The sequence below is a fragment of the Hemitrygon akajei genome, chromosome 13 (assembly GCF_048418815.1).
Source record: "Hemitrygon akajei chromosome 13, sHemAka1.3, whole genome shotgun sequence".
Classification (NCBI taxonomy): Eukaryota; Metazoa; Chordata; class Chondrichthyes; order Myliobatiformes; family Dasyatidae; genus Hemitrygon; species Hemitrygon akajei.
This window is the reverse complement of record NC_133136.1, coordinates 3871714-3887763: the sequence shown is the minus strand read 5'-3', so window position 1 is coordinate 3887763 and position 16050 is coordinate 3871714. Positions and strand designations below refer to the sequence as shown.

Genomic DNA, 16050 nt, shown 5'->3' with positions numbered 1-16050 from the left:
GCTCCATTCCTGTCTTGCATGATTTTAATTTTGATAGCCTTTGATGGAAATTAAAACTGTAAGAGATCTAAGTCAGGTTCATTAGTTTTACATTAATCCTCTTCAAAGTTAGCACATTATCCGTACTGACCTTGAAAACCTTGTTAACCATTAACCGAGGGTTCTGTAGGCCTCAGGTTGGGAACCCCTGCTGAAGAGGAATGGACGCTAAGAAACCTCACAGGTGCCGTCTCATCCCCAAGACTCCTGAAGTCTTTTTTCATCCTTCCCGTTGCTCTCAAACTGATGTAACTTCATTCAAACACATAAGAACAGAAGAGATAAGAGCAGGAAATGGTCATCTACCCTGATCACCTACTCTACATGCATTAAAATTAGATTATAAGGCCATTCAGCCCATTGGGAATGCTCCACCATTCTATCATGGCTGTTTTATTGTCCCGCTCTGTCACCTCTTTCTGACAGCACTTTGTTTGTATCCTTCTTTTTATACAGCTCTAACTTTACCTCAGCATCCTTTTCATGCCTGTTGCTGACGAACATTCTCACGTTGTCTCACCATAGTAATAGCTTTCTCTAGTGTGAGATTTGCCTGCACGTGAAGTCTCACTGACAATTCGGTGCCTAGTGTCTCTAATCAGCTCATCTTTCATATTTCCATATGCACAGCTGTCTGGCAGGGCATACAATGCTGCGATTAAATTGTTTACACTTTCATCTGGCTTCTCTTTTCTGGATTTGAACTGTCCCCCTCATATATCATATTTTGCTTTCCTGTAATAAATACTTTCAATTTGTCTGGCTCCTTTTTGCACTCCTTTCTCTGAGCATGTCAGTCCTAACCCACCCTTCAACAAGGTGCCACACATGAGGCTGCTTACCAAGTTAACAGCCCACAGTACTACCGGAAAGTCACTAACATGGTTAGAGCATTGGATGATTGGTAGGAGGCAGTGGGTGGGAATAAAAGGATCCTTTCCTGATTGGCTGCCAATGTCCAGTGGTGTTCCACAGGGGTCGGTGTTGGGACCACTTCTTTTTATGCTGTATATAAATGATTTAGATGATGGAATAGACGGCTTTGTTGCCAAGTTTGCAGATGGTACGAAGATTGGTGGAGGGGCAGGTAGTGTTGAGGAAACAGGAAGGCTGCAGAAGGACTAAGACAGAATAGGAGAATGGTAAAGAAAGTGGCAAATTAAATGCCATGTTGGAAAATGTATGGTTAAGCACTTTGGTAGAAGAAATAAATGTGCAGATTATTTTCTAAATGGGGAGAAAATCCAGGAACCTGAGACGCAAAGGGACTTGGGAGTCCTCGTGCAGAACACCCTGAAGGTTAACTTGCAGGTAGAGTCGGTGGTGAGGAAGGCAAATGCAATGTTAGCATTCATTTCAAGAGGTCTAGAATGCAAGAGCAGGGATGTGATGCTGAGGCTTTATAAGGCACTGGTGAGGCCTCACCTTGAGTATTGTGAACAGTTTTGGGCCCCTCATCTTAGAAAAGGTGTGCTGGCATTGGAGAGGGTACAGTGGAGGTTCTCAAGGATGATTCCAGGAATGAAAGGGTTATCATACGAGGAACGTTTGATGGCTCTGGGTCTGTGTTCGCTGGAATTCAGAAGGATGGGGGGGGGGATCTCATTTGAATGTTGAAAGGCCTAGACAGAGTTGATGTGGAAAGAATGTTTCCCACACTGGGAGCACCTAGGTCAAGAGAGCGCAGCCTCAGGATAGAGGGGTTTCCTTTCAAAACAGAAATGCAGAGAAATTTCTTTAGCCGAAGCATGGTGAATTTGTGGAATTTGTTACCACAGGCAGCTGTGGAGGCCAGGTCGTTGGGTGTATTGAAGGCAGAGATTGATAGGTTGTTGATCGGACATGGCATCAAAGGTTACAGGGTGAAGGCCGGGAATTGGGTTGAGGAGGAGATAGAAAAAAAAGGATCAGCCATGATGGAATGGCGGAACAGACCCAATGGGCCAGATGGGCTCATTCTGCTCCTATGTCTTCTGGTCTTATTTGTACTGTATTCTTCCCATATATGTTCACCAGACTATTCCTGAGATAAGGAAGAACTTCTTTAGCCAGAGACGCCTGTGGAGGCCAAGTCGTTAGGTATATTTAAAGTGAAGGTTAATAGGTTCTTCATTAGTCAGGGTGTCAATGCTTACAGGGAGGAGGCAGGAGAGTGGGGTTGAGGGGGTTAATAAATCAGCAACAACGGAATAGAACAGCAGACTCGATGGGCCAAATGGCCTAATTCTGCTCCTTTGTCTTATGGTCTTTCATTTGCTCCGCATACTGCCGTGATGTTCTCCCTCATCAAAATGTCAATTTCCTCTCCTCTCTTAACACCTCCTCTATACCACGATAGCATTTGAACCCTGAAACACTCAGCTGCCAGTCCTGCCCAACCCTCAGCCATATTTCATGCGATAATATAACAGTCTGTCCTTCTGACAATGCCCTGAGTTCATCTGTCTTACCTGTCAGACCTTGCACACTCCCTGTCTGACTGTCAAACCTTGCACGCTCCCTGTCTGACTGTCAAACCTTGCACACTCCCTGTCTGACTGTCAGACCTTGCACACTCCCTGTCCGACAGTCTGACCTTGCACACTCCCTGTCTGACTGTCAGACCTTGCACACTCCCTGCCCGACTGTCAGACCTTGCACACTCCCTGCCTGACTGTCAGACCTTGCACACTCCCTGCCTGACCTGTCAGACCTTGCACACTCCCTGCCCGACTGTCAGACCTTGCACACTCCCTGCCTGACTGTCAGACCTTGCACACTCCCTGCCCGACTGTCAGACCTTGCACACTCCCTGTCTGACTGTCAGACCTTGCACACTCCCTGCCCGACTGTCAGACCTTGCACACTCCCTGTCTGACTGTCAGACCTTGCACACTCCCTGCCCGACTGTCAGACCTTGCACACCCCCTGTCAGACTGTCAGACCTTGCACACTCCCTGCCCGACTGTCAGACCTTGCACACTCCCTGTCTGACTGTCAGACCTTGCACACTCCCTGCCCGACCTGTCAGACCTTGCACACTCCCTGTCTGACCTGTCAGACCTTGCACACTCCCTGTCTGACTGTCAGACCTTGCACACACCCTGTCCGACTGTCAGACCTTGCACAATCCCTGCCTGACTGTCAGACCTTGCACACTCCCTGCCCGACTGTCAGACCTTGCACACTCCCTGTCCGACTGTCAGACCTTGCACACTCCCTACCTGACTGTCAGACCTTGCACACTCCCTGTCTGACAGTCAGACCTTGCTCACTCCCTGCCCGACCTGTCAGACCTTGCACACTCCCTGCCTGACTGTCAGACCTTGCACACTCCCTGTCTGACTGTCAGACCTTGCACACTCCCTGTCTGACAGTCAGACCTTGCACATTCCCTGCCTGACCTGTCAGACCTTGTACACTCCCTGCCCGACCTGTCAGACCTTGCACACTCCCTGCCTGACTGTCAGACCTTGCACACTCCCTGCCTGACCTGTCAGACCTTGCACACTCCCTGCCCGACTGTCAGACCTTGCACACTCCCTGTCCGACTGTCAGACCTTGCACACTCCCTGCCCGACTGTCAGACCTTGCACACTCCCTGCCCGACTGTCAGACCTTGCACGCTCCCTGTTTGACTGTCAGACCTTGCACGCTCCCTGCCTGACTGTCAGACCTTACACACTCCTTGCCTGACCTGTCAGACCTTGCACACTCCCTGTCCGACTGTCAGACCTTGCACACTCCCTGCCCGACCTGTCAGACCTTGCACACTCCCTGCCCGACTGTCAGACCTTGCACACTCCCTGCCCGACTGTCAGACCTTGCACACTCCCTGCCCGACCTGTCAGACCTTGCACACTCCCTGCCCGACTGTCAGACCTTGCACACTCCCTGCCCGACTGACAGACCTTGCACACTCCCTGTCCGACTGTCAGACCTTGCACACTCCCTGCCCGACCTGTCAGACCTTGCACACTCCCTGCCCGACTGTCAGACCTTGCACACTCCCTGCCCGACTGACAGACCTTGCACACTCCCTGTCCGACTGTCAGACCTTGCACACTCCCTGCCTGACTGTCAGACCTTGCACACACCCTGTCCGACTGTCAGACCTTGCACAATCCCTGTCTGACTGTCAGACCTTGCACACTCCCTGTCTGACTGTCAGACCTTGCACACTCCCTGCCCAACTTGTCAGACCTTGCACACTCCCTGCCTGACCTGTCAGACCTTGCACACTCCCTGTCTGACTGTCAGACCTTGCACACACCCTGTACGACTGTCAGACCTTGCACAATCCCTGCCTGACTGTCAGACCTTGCACACTCCCTGCCCGACTGTCAGACCTTGCACACTCCCTGTCTGACTGTCAGACCTTGCACACTCCCTGTCTGACTGTCAGACTTTGCACACTCCCTGCCCGACCTGTCAGACCTTGCACACTCCCTGTCTGACTGTCAGACCTTGCACACTCCCTGCCCGACTGTCAGACCTTGCACACTCCCTGCCTGACCTGTCAGACCTTGCACACTCCCTGCCCGACTGTCAGACCTTGCACACTCCCTGCCCGACTGTCAGACCTTGCACACCCCCTGTCAGACTGTCAGACCTTGCACACTCCCTGCCCGACTGTCAGACCTTGCACACTCCCTGTCTGACTGTCAGACCTTGCACACTCCCTGCCCGACCTGTCAGACCTTGCACACTCCCTGCCCGACCTGTCAGACCTTGCACAATCCCTGCCTGACTGTCAGACCTTGCACACTCCCTGCCCGACTGTCAGACCTTGCACACTCCCTGTCTGACTGTCAGACCTTGCACACTCCCTGTCCGACTGTCAGACCTTGCACACTCCCTACCTGACTGTCAGACCTTGCACACTCCCTGTCTGACAGTCAGACCTTGCTCACTCCCTGCCCGACCTGTCAGACCTTGCACACTCCCTGCCTGACTGTCAGACCTTGCACACTCCCTGTCTGACTGTCAGACCTTGCACACTCCCTGTCTGACAGTCAGACCTTGCACACTCCCTGCCCGACCTGTCAGACCTTGCACACTCCCTGCCCGACCTGTCAGACCTTGCACACTCCCTGCCTGACTGTCAGACCTTGCACACTCCCTGCCTGACCTGTCAGACCTTGCACACTCCCTGCCCGACTGTCAGACCTTGCACACTCCCTGTCCGACTGTCAGACCTTGCACACTCCCTGCCCGACTGTCAGACCTTGCACACTCCCTGCCCGACTGTCAGACCTTGCACGCTCCCTGTTTGACTGTCAGACCTTGCACGCTCCCTGCCTGACTGTCAGACCTTGCACACTCCCTGCCTGACCTGTCAGACCTTGCGCACTCCCTGTCTGACTGTCAGACCTTGCACACTCCCTGTCCGACTGTCAGACCTTGCACACCCCCTGTCAGACTGTCAGACCTTGCACACTCCCTGCCTGACTGTCAGACCTTGCACACACCCTGTCCGACTGTCAGACCTTGCACACACCCTGTCCGACTGTCAGACCTTGCACAATCCCTGCCTGACTGTCAGACCTTGCACACTCCCTGCCCGACTGTCAGACCTTGCACACTCCGTCTGACTGTCAGACCTTGCACACTCCCTGTCCGACTGTCAGACCTTGCACACTCCCTACCTGACTGTCAGACCTTGCACACTCCCTGTCTGACAGTCAGACCTTGCTCACTCCCTGCCCGACCTGTCAGACCTTGCACACTCCCTGCCTGACTGTCAGACCTTGCACACTCCCTGTCTGACTGTCAGACCTTGCACACTCCCTGTCTGACAGTCAGACCTTGCACATTCCCTGCCTGACCTGTCAGACCTTGCACACTCCCTGCCCGACCTGTCAGACCTTGCACACTCCCTGCCTGACTGTCAGACCTTGCATACTCCCTGTCTGACAGTCAGACCTTGCACACTCCCTGCCCGACTGTCAGACCTTGCACACTCCCTGCCCGACCTGTCAGACCTTGCACACTCCCTGCCTGACCTGTCAGACCTTGCACACTCCCTGCCCGACTGTCAGACCTTGCACACTCCCTGTCCGACTGTCAGACCTTGCACACTCCCTGCCCGACTGTCAGACCTTGCACACTCCCTGCCCGACTGTCAGACCTTGCACGCTCCCTGTTTGACTGTCAGACCTTGCACGCTCCCTGCCTGACTGTCAGACATTACACACTCCTTGCCTGACCTGTCAGACCTTGCACACTCCCTGTCCGACTGTCAGACCTTGCACACTCCCTGCCCGACCTGTCAGACCTTGCACACTCCCTGCCCGACTGTCAGACCTTGCACACTCCCTGCCCGACTGTCAGACCTTGCACACTCCCTGTCCGACTGTCAGACCTTGCACACTCCCTGCCTGACTGTCAGACCTTGCACACTCCCTGTCCGACTGTCAGACCTTGCACAATCCCTGTCTGACTGTCAGACCTTGCACACTCCCTGTCTGACTGTCAGACCTTGCACACTCCCTGCCCGACTTGTCAGACCTTGCACACTCCCTGCCTGACCTGTCAGACCTTGCACACTCCCTGTCTGACTGTCAGACCTTGCACACACCCTGTCCGACTGTCAGACCTTGCACAATCCCTGCCTGACTGTCAGACCTTGCACACTCCCTGCCCGACTGTCAGACCTTGCACACTCCCTGTCTGACTGTCAGACCTTGCACACTCCCTGTCTGACTGTCAGACCTTGCACACTCCCTGCCCGACCTGTCGGACCTTGCACACTCCCTGTCTGACTGTCAGACCTTGCACACTCCCTGCCCGACTGTCAGACCTTGCACACTCCCTGCCTGACCTGTCAGACCTTGCACACTCCCTGCCCGACTGTCAGACCTTGCACACTCCCTGCCCGACTGTCAGACCTTGCATACTCCCTGTCTGACAGTCAGACCTTGCACACTCCCTGCCCGACTGTCAGACCTTGCACACTCCCTGCCCGACTGTCAGACCTTGCACACTCCCTGTCTGACTGTCAGACCTTGCACACTCCCTGCCCGACTGTCAGACCTTGCACACTCCCTGTCTGACTGTCAGACCTTGCACACTCCCTGCCCGACTGTCAGACCTTGCACACCCCCTGTCAGACTGTCAGACCTTGCACACTCCCTGCCCGACTGTCAGACCTTGCACACTCCCTGTCTGACTGTCAGACCTTGCACACTCCCTGCCCGACCTGTCAGACCTTGCACACTCCCTGCCCGACCTGTCAGACCTTGCACAATCCCTGCCTGACTGTCAGACCTTGCACACTCCCTGCCCGACTGTCAGACCTTGCACACTCCCTGTCTGACTGTCAGACCTTGCACACTCCCTGCCTGACCTGTCAGACCTTGCACACTCCCTGCCTGACTGTCAGACCTTGCACACTCCCTGCCTGACCTGTCAGACCTTGCACACTCCCTGCCCGACTGTCAGACCTTGCACACTCCCTGTCCGACTGTCAGACCTTGCACACTCCCTGCCCGACTGTCAGACCTTGCACACTCCCTGCCTGACTGTCAGACCTTGCACACTCCCTGTCTGACTGTCAGACCTTGCACACACCCTGTCCGACTGTCAGACCTTGCACAATCCCTGTCTGACTGTCAGACCTTGCACACTCCCTGTCTGACTGTCAGACCTTGCACACTCCCTGCCCGACTTGTCAGACCTTGCACACTCCCTGCCTGACCTGTCAGACCTTGCACACTCCCTGTCTGACTGTCAGACCTTGCACACACCCTGTCCGACTGTCAGACCTTGCACAATCCCTGCCTGACTGTCAGACCTTGCACACTCCCTGCCCGACTGTCAGACCTTGCACACTCCCTGTCTGACTGTCAGACCTTGCACACTCCCTGTCTGACTGTCAGACCTTGCACACTCCCTGCCCGACCTGTCAGACCTTGCACACTCCCTGTCTGACTGTCAGACCTTGCACACTCCCTGCCCGACTGTCAGACCTTGCACACTCCCTGCCTGACCTGTCAGACCTTGCACACTCCCTGCCCGACTGTCAGACCTTGCACACTCCCTGCCCGACTGTCAGACCTTGCATACTCCCTGTCTGACAGTCAGACCTTGCACACTCCCTGCCCGACTGTCAGACCTTGCACACTCCCTGCCCGACTGTCAGACCTTGCACACTCCCTGTCTGACTGTCAGACCTTGCACACTCCCTGCCCGACTGTCAGACCTTGCACACTCCCTGTCTGACTGTCAGACCTTGCACACTCCCTGCCCGACTGTCAGACCTTGCACACCCCCTGTCAGACTGTCAGACCTTGCACACTCCCTGCCCGACTGTCAGACCTTGCACACTCCCTGTCTGACTGTCAGACCTTGCACACTCCCTGCCCGACCTGTCAGACCTTGCACACTCCCTGCCCGACCTGTCAGACCTTGCACAATCCCTGCCTGACTGTCAGACCTTGCACACTCCCTGCCCGACTGTCAGACCTTGCACACTCCCTGTCTGACTGTCAGACCTTGCACACTCCCTGCCTGACCTGTCAGACCTTGCACACTCCCTGCCCGACTGTCAGACCTTGCACACTCCCTGTCCGACTGTCAGACCTTGCACACTCCCTGCCCGACTGTCAGACCTTGCACACTCCCTGCCTGACTGTCAGACCTTGCACACTCCCTGTCTGACTGTCAGACCTTGCACACACCCTGTCCGACTGTCAGACCTTGCACAATCCCTGTCTGACTGTCAGACCTTGCACACTCCCTGTCTGACTGTCAGACCTTGCACACTCCCTGCCCGACTTGTCAGACCTTGCACACTCCCTGCCTGACCTGTCAGACCTTGCACACTCCCTGTCTGACTGTCAGACCTTGCACACACCCTGTCCGACTGTCAGACCTTGCACAATCCCTGCCTGACTGTCAGACCTTGCACACTCCCTGCCCGACTGTCAGACCTTGCACACTCCCTGTCTGACTGTCAGACCTTGCACACTCCCTGTCTGACTGTCAGACCTTGCACACTCCCTGCCCGACCTGTCAGACCTTGCACACTCCCTGTCTGACTGTCAGACCTTGCACACTCCCTGCCCGACTGTCAGACCTTGCACACTCCCTGCCTGACCTGTCAGACCTTGCACACTCCCTGCCCGACTGTCAGACCTTGCACACTCCCTGCCCGACTGTCAGACCTTGCATACTCCCTGTCTGACAGTCAGACCTTGCACACTCCCTGCCCGACTGTCAGACCTTGCACACTCCCTGCCCGACTGTCAGACCTTGCACACTCCCTGTCTGACTGTCAGACCTTGCACACTCCCTGCCCGACTGTCAGACCTTGCACACTCCCTGTCTGACTGTCAGACCTTGCACACTCCCTGCCCGACTGTCAGACCTTGCACACCCCCTGTCAGACTGTCAGACCTTGCACACTCCCTGCCCGACTGTCAGACCTTGCACACTCCCTGCCTGACCTGTCAGACCTTGCACACTCCCTGCCTGACTGTCAGACCTTGCACACTCCCTGCCTGACCTGTCAGACCTTGCACACTCCCTGCCCGACTGTCAGACCTTGCACACTCCCTGTCCGACTGTCAGACCTTGCACACTCCCTGCCCGACTGTCAGACCTTGCACACTCCCTGCCTGACTGTCAGACCTTGCACACTCCCTGTCTGACTGTCAGACCTTGCACACACCCTGTCCGACTGTCAGACCTTGCACAATCCCTGTCTGACTGTCAGACCTTGCACACTCCCTGTCTGACTGTCAGACCTTGCACACTCCCTGCCCGACTTGTCAGACCTTGCACACTCCCTGCCTGACCTGTCAGACCTTGCACACTCCCTGTCTGACTGTCAGACCTTGCACACACCCTGTCCGACTGTCAGACCTTGCACAATCCCTGCCTGACTGTCAGACCTTGCACACTCCCTGCCCGACTGTCAGACCTTGCACACTCCCTGTCTGACTGTCAGACCTTGCACACTCCCTGTCTGACTGTCAGACCTTGCACACTCCCTGCCCGACCTGTCAGACCTTGCACACTCCCTGTCTGACTGTCAGACCTTGCACACTCCCTGCCCGACTGTCAGACCTTGCACACTCCCTGCCTGACCTGTCAGACCTTGCACACTCCCTGCCCGACTGTCAGACCTTGCACACTCCCTGCCCGACTGTCAGACCTTGCATACTCCCTGTCTGACAGTCAGACCTTGCACACTCCCTGCCCGACTGTCAGACCTTGCACACTCCCTGCCCGACTGTCAGACCTTGCACACTCCCTGTCTGACTGTCAGACCTTGCACACTCCCTGCCCGACTGTCAGACCTTGCACACTCCCTGTCTGACTGTCAGACCTTGCACACTCCCTGCCCGACTGTCAGACCTTGCACACCCCCTGTCAGACTGTCAGACCTTGCACACTCCCTGCCCGACTGTCAGACCTTGCACACTCCCTGTCTGACTGTCAGACCTTGCACACTCCCTGCCCGACCTGTCAGACCTTGCACACTCCCTGCCCGACCTGTCAGACCTTGCACAATCCCTGCCTGACTGTCAGACCTTGCACACTCCCTGCCCGACTGTCAGACCTTGCACACTCCCTGTCTGACTGTCAGACCTTGCACACTCCCTGCCTGACCTGTCAGACCTTGCACACTCCCTGCCTGACTGTCAGACCTTGCACACTCCCTGCCTGACCTGTCAGACCTTGCACACTCCCTGCCCGACTGTCAGACCTTGCACACTCCCTGTCCGACTGTCAGACCTTGCACACTCCCTGCCCGACTGTCAGACCTTGCACACTCCCTGCCTGACTGTCAGACCTTGCACACTCCCTGTCTGACTGTCAGACCTTGCACACACCCTGTCCGACTGTCAGACCTTGCACAATCCCTGTCTGACTGTCAGACCTTGCACACTCCCTGTCTGACTGTCAGACCTTGCACACTCCCTGCCCGACTTGTCAGACCTTGCACACTCCCTGCCTGACCTGTCAGACCTTGCACACTCCCTGTCTGACTGTCAGACCTTGCACACACCCTGTCCGACTGTCAGACCTTGCACAATCCCTGCCTGACTGTCAGACCTTGCACACTCCCTGCCCGACTGTCAGACCTTGCACACTCCCTGTCTGACTGTCAGACCTTGCACACTCCCTGTCTGACTGTCAGACCTTGCACACTCCCTGCCCGACCTGTCAGACCTTGCACACTCCCTGTCTGACTGTCAGACCTTGCACACTCCCTGCCCGACTGTCAGACCTTGCACACTCCCTGCCTGACCTGTCAGACCTTGCACACTCCCTGCCCGACTGTCAGACCTTGCACACTCCCTGCCCGACTGTCAGACCTTGCATACTCCCTGTCTGACAGTCAGACCTTGCACACTCCCTGCCCGACTGTCAGACCTTGCACACTCCCTGCCCGACTGTCAGACCTTGCACACTCCCTGTCTGACTGTCAGACCTTGCACACTCCCTGCCCGACTGTCAGACCTTGCACACTCCCTGTCTGACTGTCAGACCTTGCACACTCCCTGCCCGACTGTCAGACCTTGCACACCCCCTGTCAGACTGTCAGACCTTGCACACTCCCTGCCCGACTGTCAGACCTTGCACACTCCCTGTCTGACTGTCAGACCTTGCACACTCCCTGCCCGACCTGTCAGACCTTGCACACTCCCTGCCCGACCTGTCAGACCTTGCACAATCCCTGCCTGACTGTCAGACCTTGCACACTCCCTGCCCGACTGTCAGACCTTGCACACTCCCTGTCTGACTGTCAGACCTTGCACACTCCCTGCCTGACCTGTCAGACCTTGCACACTCCCTGCCTGACTGTCAGACCTTGCACACTCCCTGCCTGACCTGTCAGACCTTGCACACTCCCTGCCCGACTGTCAGACCTTGCACACTCCCTGTCCGACTGTCAGACCTTGCACACTCCCTGCCCGACTGTCAGACCTTGCACACTCCCTGCCCGACCTGTCAGACCTTGCACACTCCCTGCCTGACTGTCAGACCTTGCACACTCCCTGCCTGACTGTCAGACCTTGCACACTCCCTGCCTGACCTGTCAGACCTTGCGCACTCCCTGTCTGACTGTCAGACCTTGCACACTCCCTGTCCGACTGTCAGACCTTGCACGCTCCCTGCCTGACTGTCAGACCTTGCACACTCCCTGTCCGACTGTCAGACCTTGCACACTCCCTGCCTGACTGTCAGACCTTGCACACACCCTGTCCGACTGTCAGACCTTACACACTCCCTGCCTGACTGTCAGACCTTGCACACTCCCTGCCCGACTGTCAGACCTTGCACACTCCCTGCCTGACCTGTCTACATTTCTTGCTCAGTTGCATTTACTTTCTCATCTGCCACATTACTGCTATGGGTCCAATCTCCTGCCAGACTAGTTTAAACTCCTCTGAGTGGCTCTAGCAAATCTCCCTGCCAAGATATTGATCCTCCTCTAAATGACGTGTAATCCAGCCCTCCTTTACAGGTCTCCGCTGCCCCAGAAGAGGTCCCAGTGTCCTCACAAGCCTGAAGCTCTCCCTCCTGCACTGGCTCATCAGCTGCACATTCATCTGCATAGAGAGTCAAAGAGTTATGGAACGCTACAGAACAGAAACGGCTCAGCTACTCTATGCTGAACTCTTACTCTGCCTAGTCCATCAACCTGCACTGAGATGATAGTCTCCGTAGCCCTCCCATCCATGTACCTATCCAAATTTCTCTTGAATGTTGAAATTAAAACCCTTCCACCACTTCCGCTGGCAGCTTGTTCCACACTCTCACCGCTCTCTGAGTGAAGAAGTTTCCCTTAAATGTTTCACCTTTCTCCCTGAACCCATGACTTCTCGTTGCTGTCTCACAAAACCTCAATGGAAAAAGCCTGCCTGCATTTACCCTATCTATACCCCTCAATTTCATATACCTCTATCAAATGTCCTCTCAATCTCCTACATTCCAAGGAATAAAGAATAAACTTTTCGAACTTTTCCCTATAACTCAGATCCTCAAGTCCCGGTAACATCCTTGTAAGTTTTCTCTGCTCTATCAATCTTATTTACATTTTTCCTCTAGGTAGGTGGCCAGAACTGCACCCAATACTCTAAGTTAAACCATACCAATGTTGTGTACAACTTCAACATAACATCCCAGTCCTGTACTCAGTACATTCATTTATGAAGGCTAATGTGCCAAAAGCTTTCTTTGTATGACCTTATCTTCCTGTGATGCTCCTTTCAAGGAGTTATGGATCTGTATTCTCAGATCCCTCTTTTCTACACACTCCGCACATTCATATTGTTATATATATAGCACCGGAAATAATCCAAATATTACATACTTAACATCCTACTTTTCGACCTCTGCCTAGCTCCCAGTATTCACTCTGCAGGGCCTCATCGCAATTTTCGCTCTGTTGTTGCTGCCTGCTCCTGCTCCCCCCGAGATTGTCCTGCAATTGCTCGGCCAGCCTTGGCCCTGGCACGCAGTGGTCCTGCTGAGGCCACACAAAAACAACTCATCATCTAGCAAAGCGTGTTCCACTAAAAATACTGCTGTCTTTTGCGGACACACTCACGCACATTTGCACAAACATACTCTGCAAATACCCCCCACAAGCCTCTCTCTCATCCTCACCTTAAAATAGTCCAGCACAGGAACAGGCCCTTTGCAACAATGTTGTGTTGAACCAATTAAATCATTATCAATGGCCAACTAAACTGGAATCAGTTTCAGAATCAGATTTAACGTCACTGGCACATGTGGTGGTACTTGGTATGCAGCAGCAGTACATCGCAATATATAACAATAAAAACTGTAAATTATTATGCACTGCAATGGACTAATCGCTCATATCCTTTCATTTTCCTTACATTCATATGTCTATCTAACCATCTCCATGACCTTATTATTTCCCGTCAGTCACCCTATGTACAGCCTAGTGTCACTTTATGGACATACAATTGATCTGTGTAGAAACAGTGCCTATAAAAAGTATTCACCCCGCCCCCCGAGGAAGCTTTCATGTTTTATTGTTTTACAATATTGAATCAAAGTACCGGTAGATTTAATTTGGCTTTTTTGACACTGATCAACAAAAAAGATTCTTTCATGTTAAAGGGAAAACAGGTCTCTTCAAAGTGATCTAAATTAATTACAAATATAAAGCACATAAGAAGATAAGAAATTGGAGCAGGAGTCGGCTATCTAGTCCATCGAGCCTGCTCCGCCATTCAATAAGATCATGGCTGATCTGCCCATGGACTCATCTCCACCTACCTGCCTTTTCCCCATAACCCTTAATTCCCCTACTATGCAAAAATCTATCCAACCTTGTCTGAAATATTTACTGAGGAAGCCTCCACTGCTTCATCGGGTAGAGAATACCAGATTCACCACTCACTGGGAAAAGCAGTTCCTCCTCATCTCCGTCCTAAATCTACTCCCCCGGATCTTGAGGCTATGTCCCTTGGTCTAGTCTCATCTACCAATGGCAACAACTTTCCTGCCTCTATCTTATCTATCCCTTTCATAATTTTATATGTTTCTATAAGATCGCTTCTCATTCTTCTGAATTCCAGCGAGTACAGTCCCAGACGACTCAATCTCTCCTCATAGTCTAACCCCTTCATCTCTGGAATCAACCCGGTGAACCTCCTCTGCACTGCCTCCAAAGCCAGTATATCCTTCTTCAAGTAAGGAGACAAGAACTGTATACAGTACTCCAAATGTGGCCTCACCAGTACCCTGTACAGTTGCAGCATAACCTCCCTGCTCTTAAGTTCAGTCACTCTAGTGATTAAGGCCAACATTCCATTTGCCTTCTTGACAGCCGGCTGCACCTGCAAACCAACCTTTTGTGATTTATACACAAGCACTCCCAAGTCCCTCTGCACAGCAGCATGCTGCAATTTTTTACCATTTAAATAATAATCTGCTTTTCCATTTTCCCTTCCAAAGTGGATGACCTCGCATTTATCAACATTATACTCAATCTACCAGACCCTTGCCCACTCACTTAACCTATCTATATCTCTCAACAGACTCTCCATATTTTCTGCCCACACCACTCACCATTGATTGCCAACCAGAAAAACACCCATGTATCCCAACTCTCTGCTTTCTATTGGTTGACCAATCCTCTATCAATGCTAATACATCACCCCCACTCTATGCATCCTTATCTTATGGATAAGGCTTTTATGTGGCACCTTATCAAACACCTTCTGAAAATCCAAGTAAATAACGTCCATCTGTTCCCCTCTATCCACTGCCTTGAGTCAGTGTGGATAGGTTTCTATTAGCTTTGCACACTGCAGTTTTTCCAAGTTTTTCTTTACAAAACTGCTCAAGCTTTGTCAGATTGCATGGGGATCATGAGCCCTTTCCAAGTCCTGCCCAAATACTCAGTAAGATTCAGGTATGGACTGACTCGTCCACTCTGGGACATTAACGTCTGCTCCCTACCTGTTTCCTCACCACTACCTGCCCCTCCACCAATCTTCATATCATCTGCAAACTTGGCAACAAAGCCATCTATTCCATCATCTAAATCATTGATATACAGCATAAAAAGTATTCATAACACCAAACCCTGTGGAACACCACTAGTCACTGGCACCCAACCAGAAATGAATCCTTTTATTCCCACTCACTGCCTCCTACTAATCAGCCAATGCTCCAGCCATGCCAATAACTTTCCTGTAACACCATGGGATCTTAACTTGGTAAGCAGCCTCATGTGTGACACCTTGTCAAAAGCCTTCTGAAAGTTCAAATATACAACATCCACTGCACCCCTTTTATCTATCCTACCTGTAATCTCCTCAAAGAATTCCAACAGGTTCGTCATGCATGGATATCTGGAGAAGGCAAAATCTCAGAGTTGTACTCTGTATAATACTTTGATAATAAAATGAACCTTTGATGCCCTCTGATATTAGACATTTCAACCCTGGGAAAAAAGATACTGACTCTATCTAAGCCTCTCATGATTTTATAAACCTCAGTCAGATCCTCCTTACTATTGACATTTAACCCATT

At 52.9% G+C, this 16050-nt stretch overlaps 1 protein-coding gene across 3 annotated transcripts in view; it reads left to right on the top strand.

Annotated features, from left to right (window-relative positions):
* The window catches only part of zbtb7c (zinc finger and BTB domain containing 7C), a 320643-nt gene that overhangs the window by 217124 nt on the left and 87469 nt on the right, over window positions 1-16050 (top strand). The gene's annotated exons all lie outside the window — the stretch shown is intronic.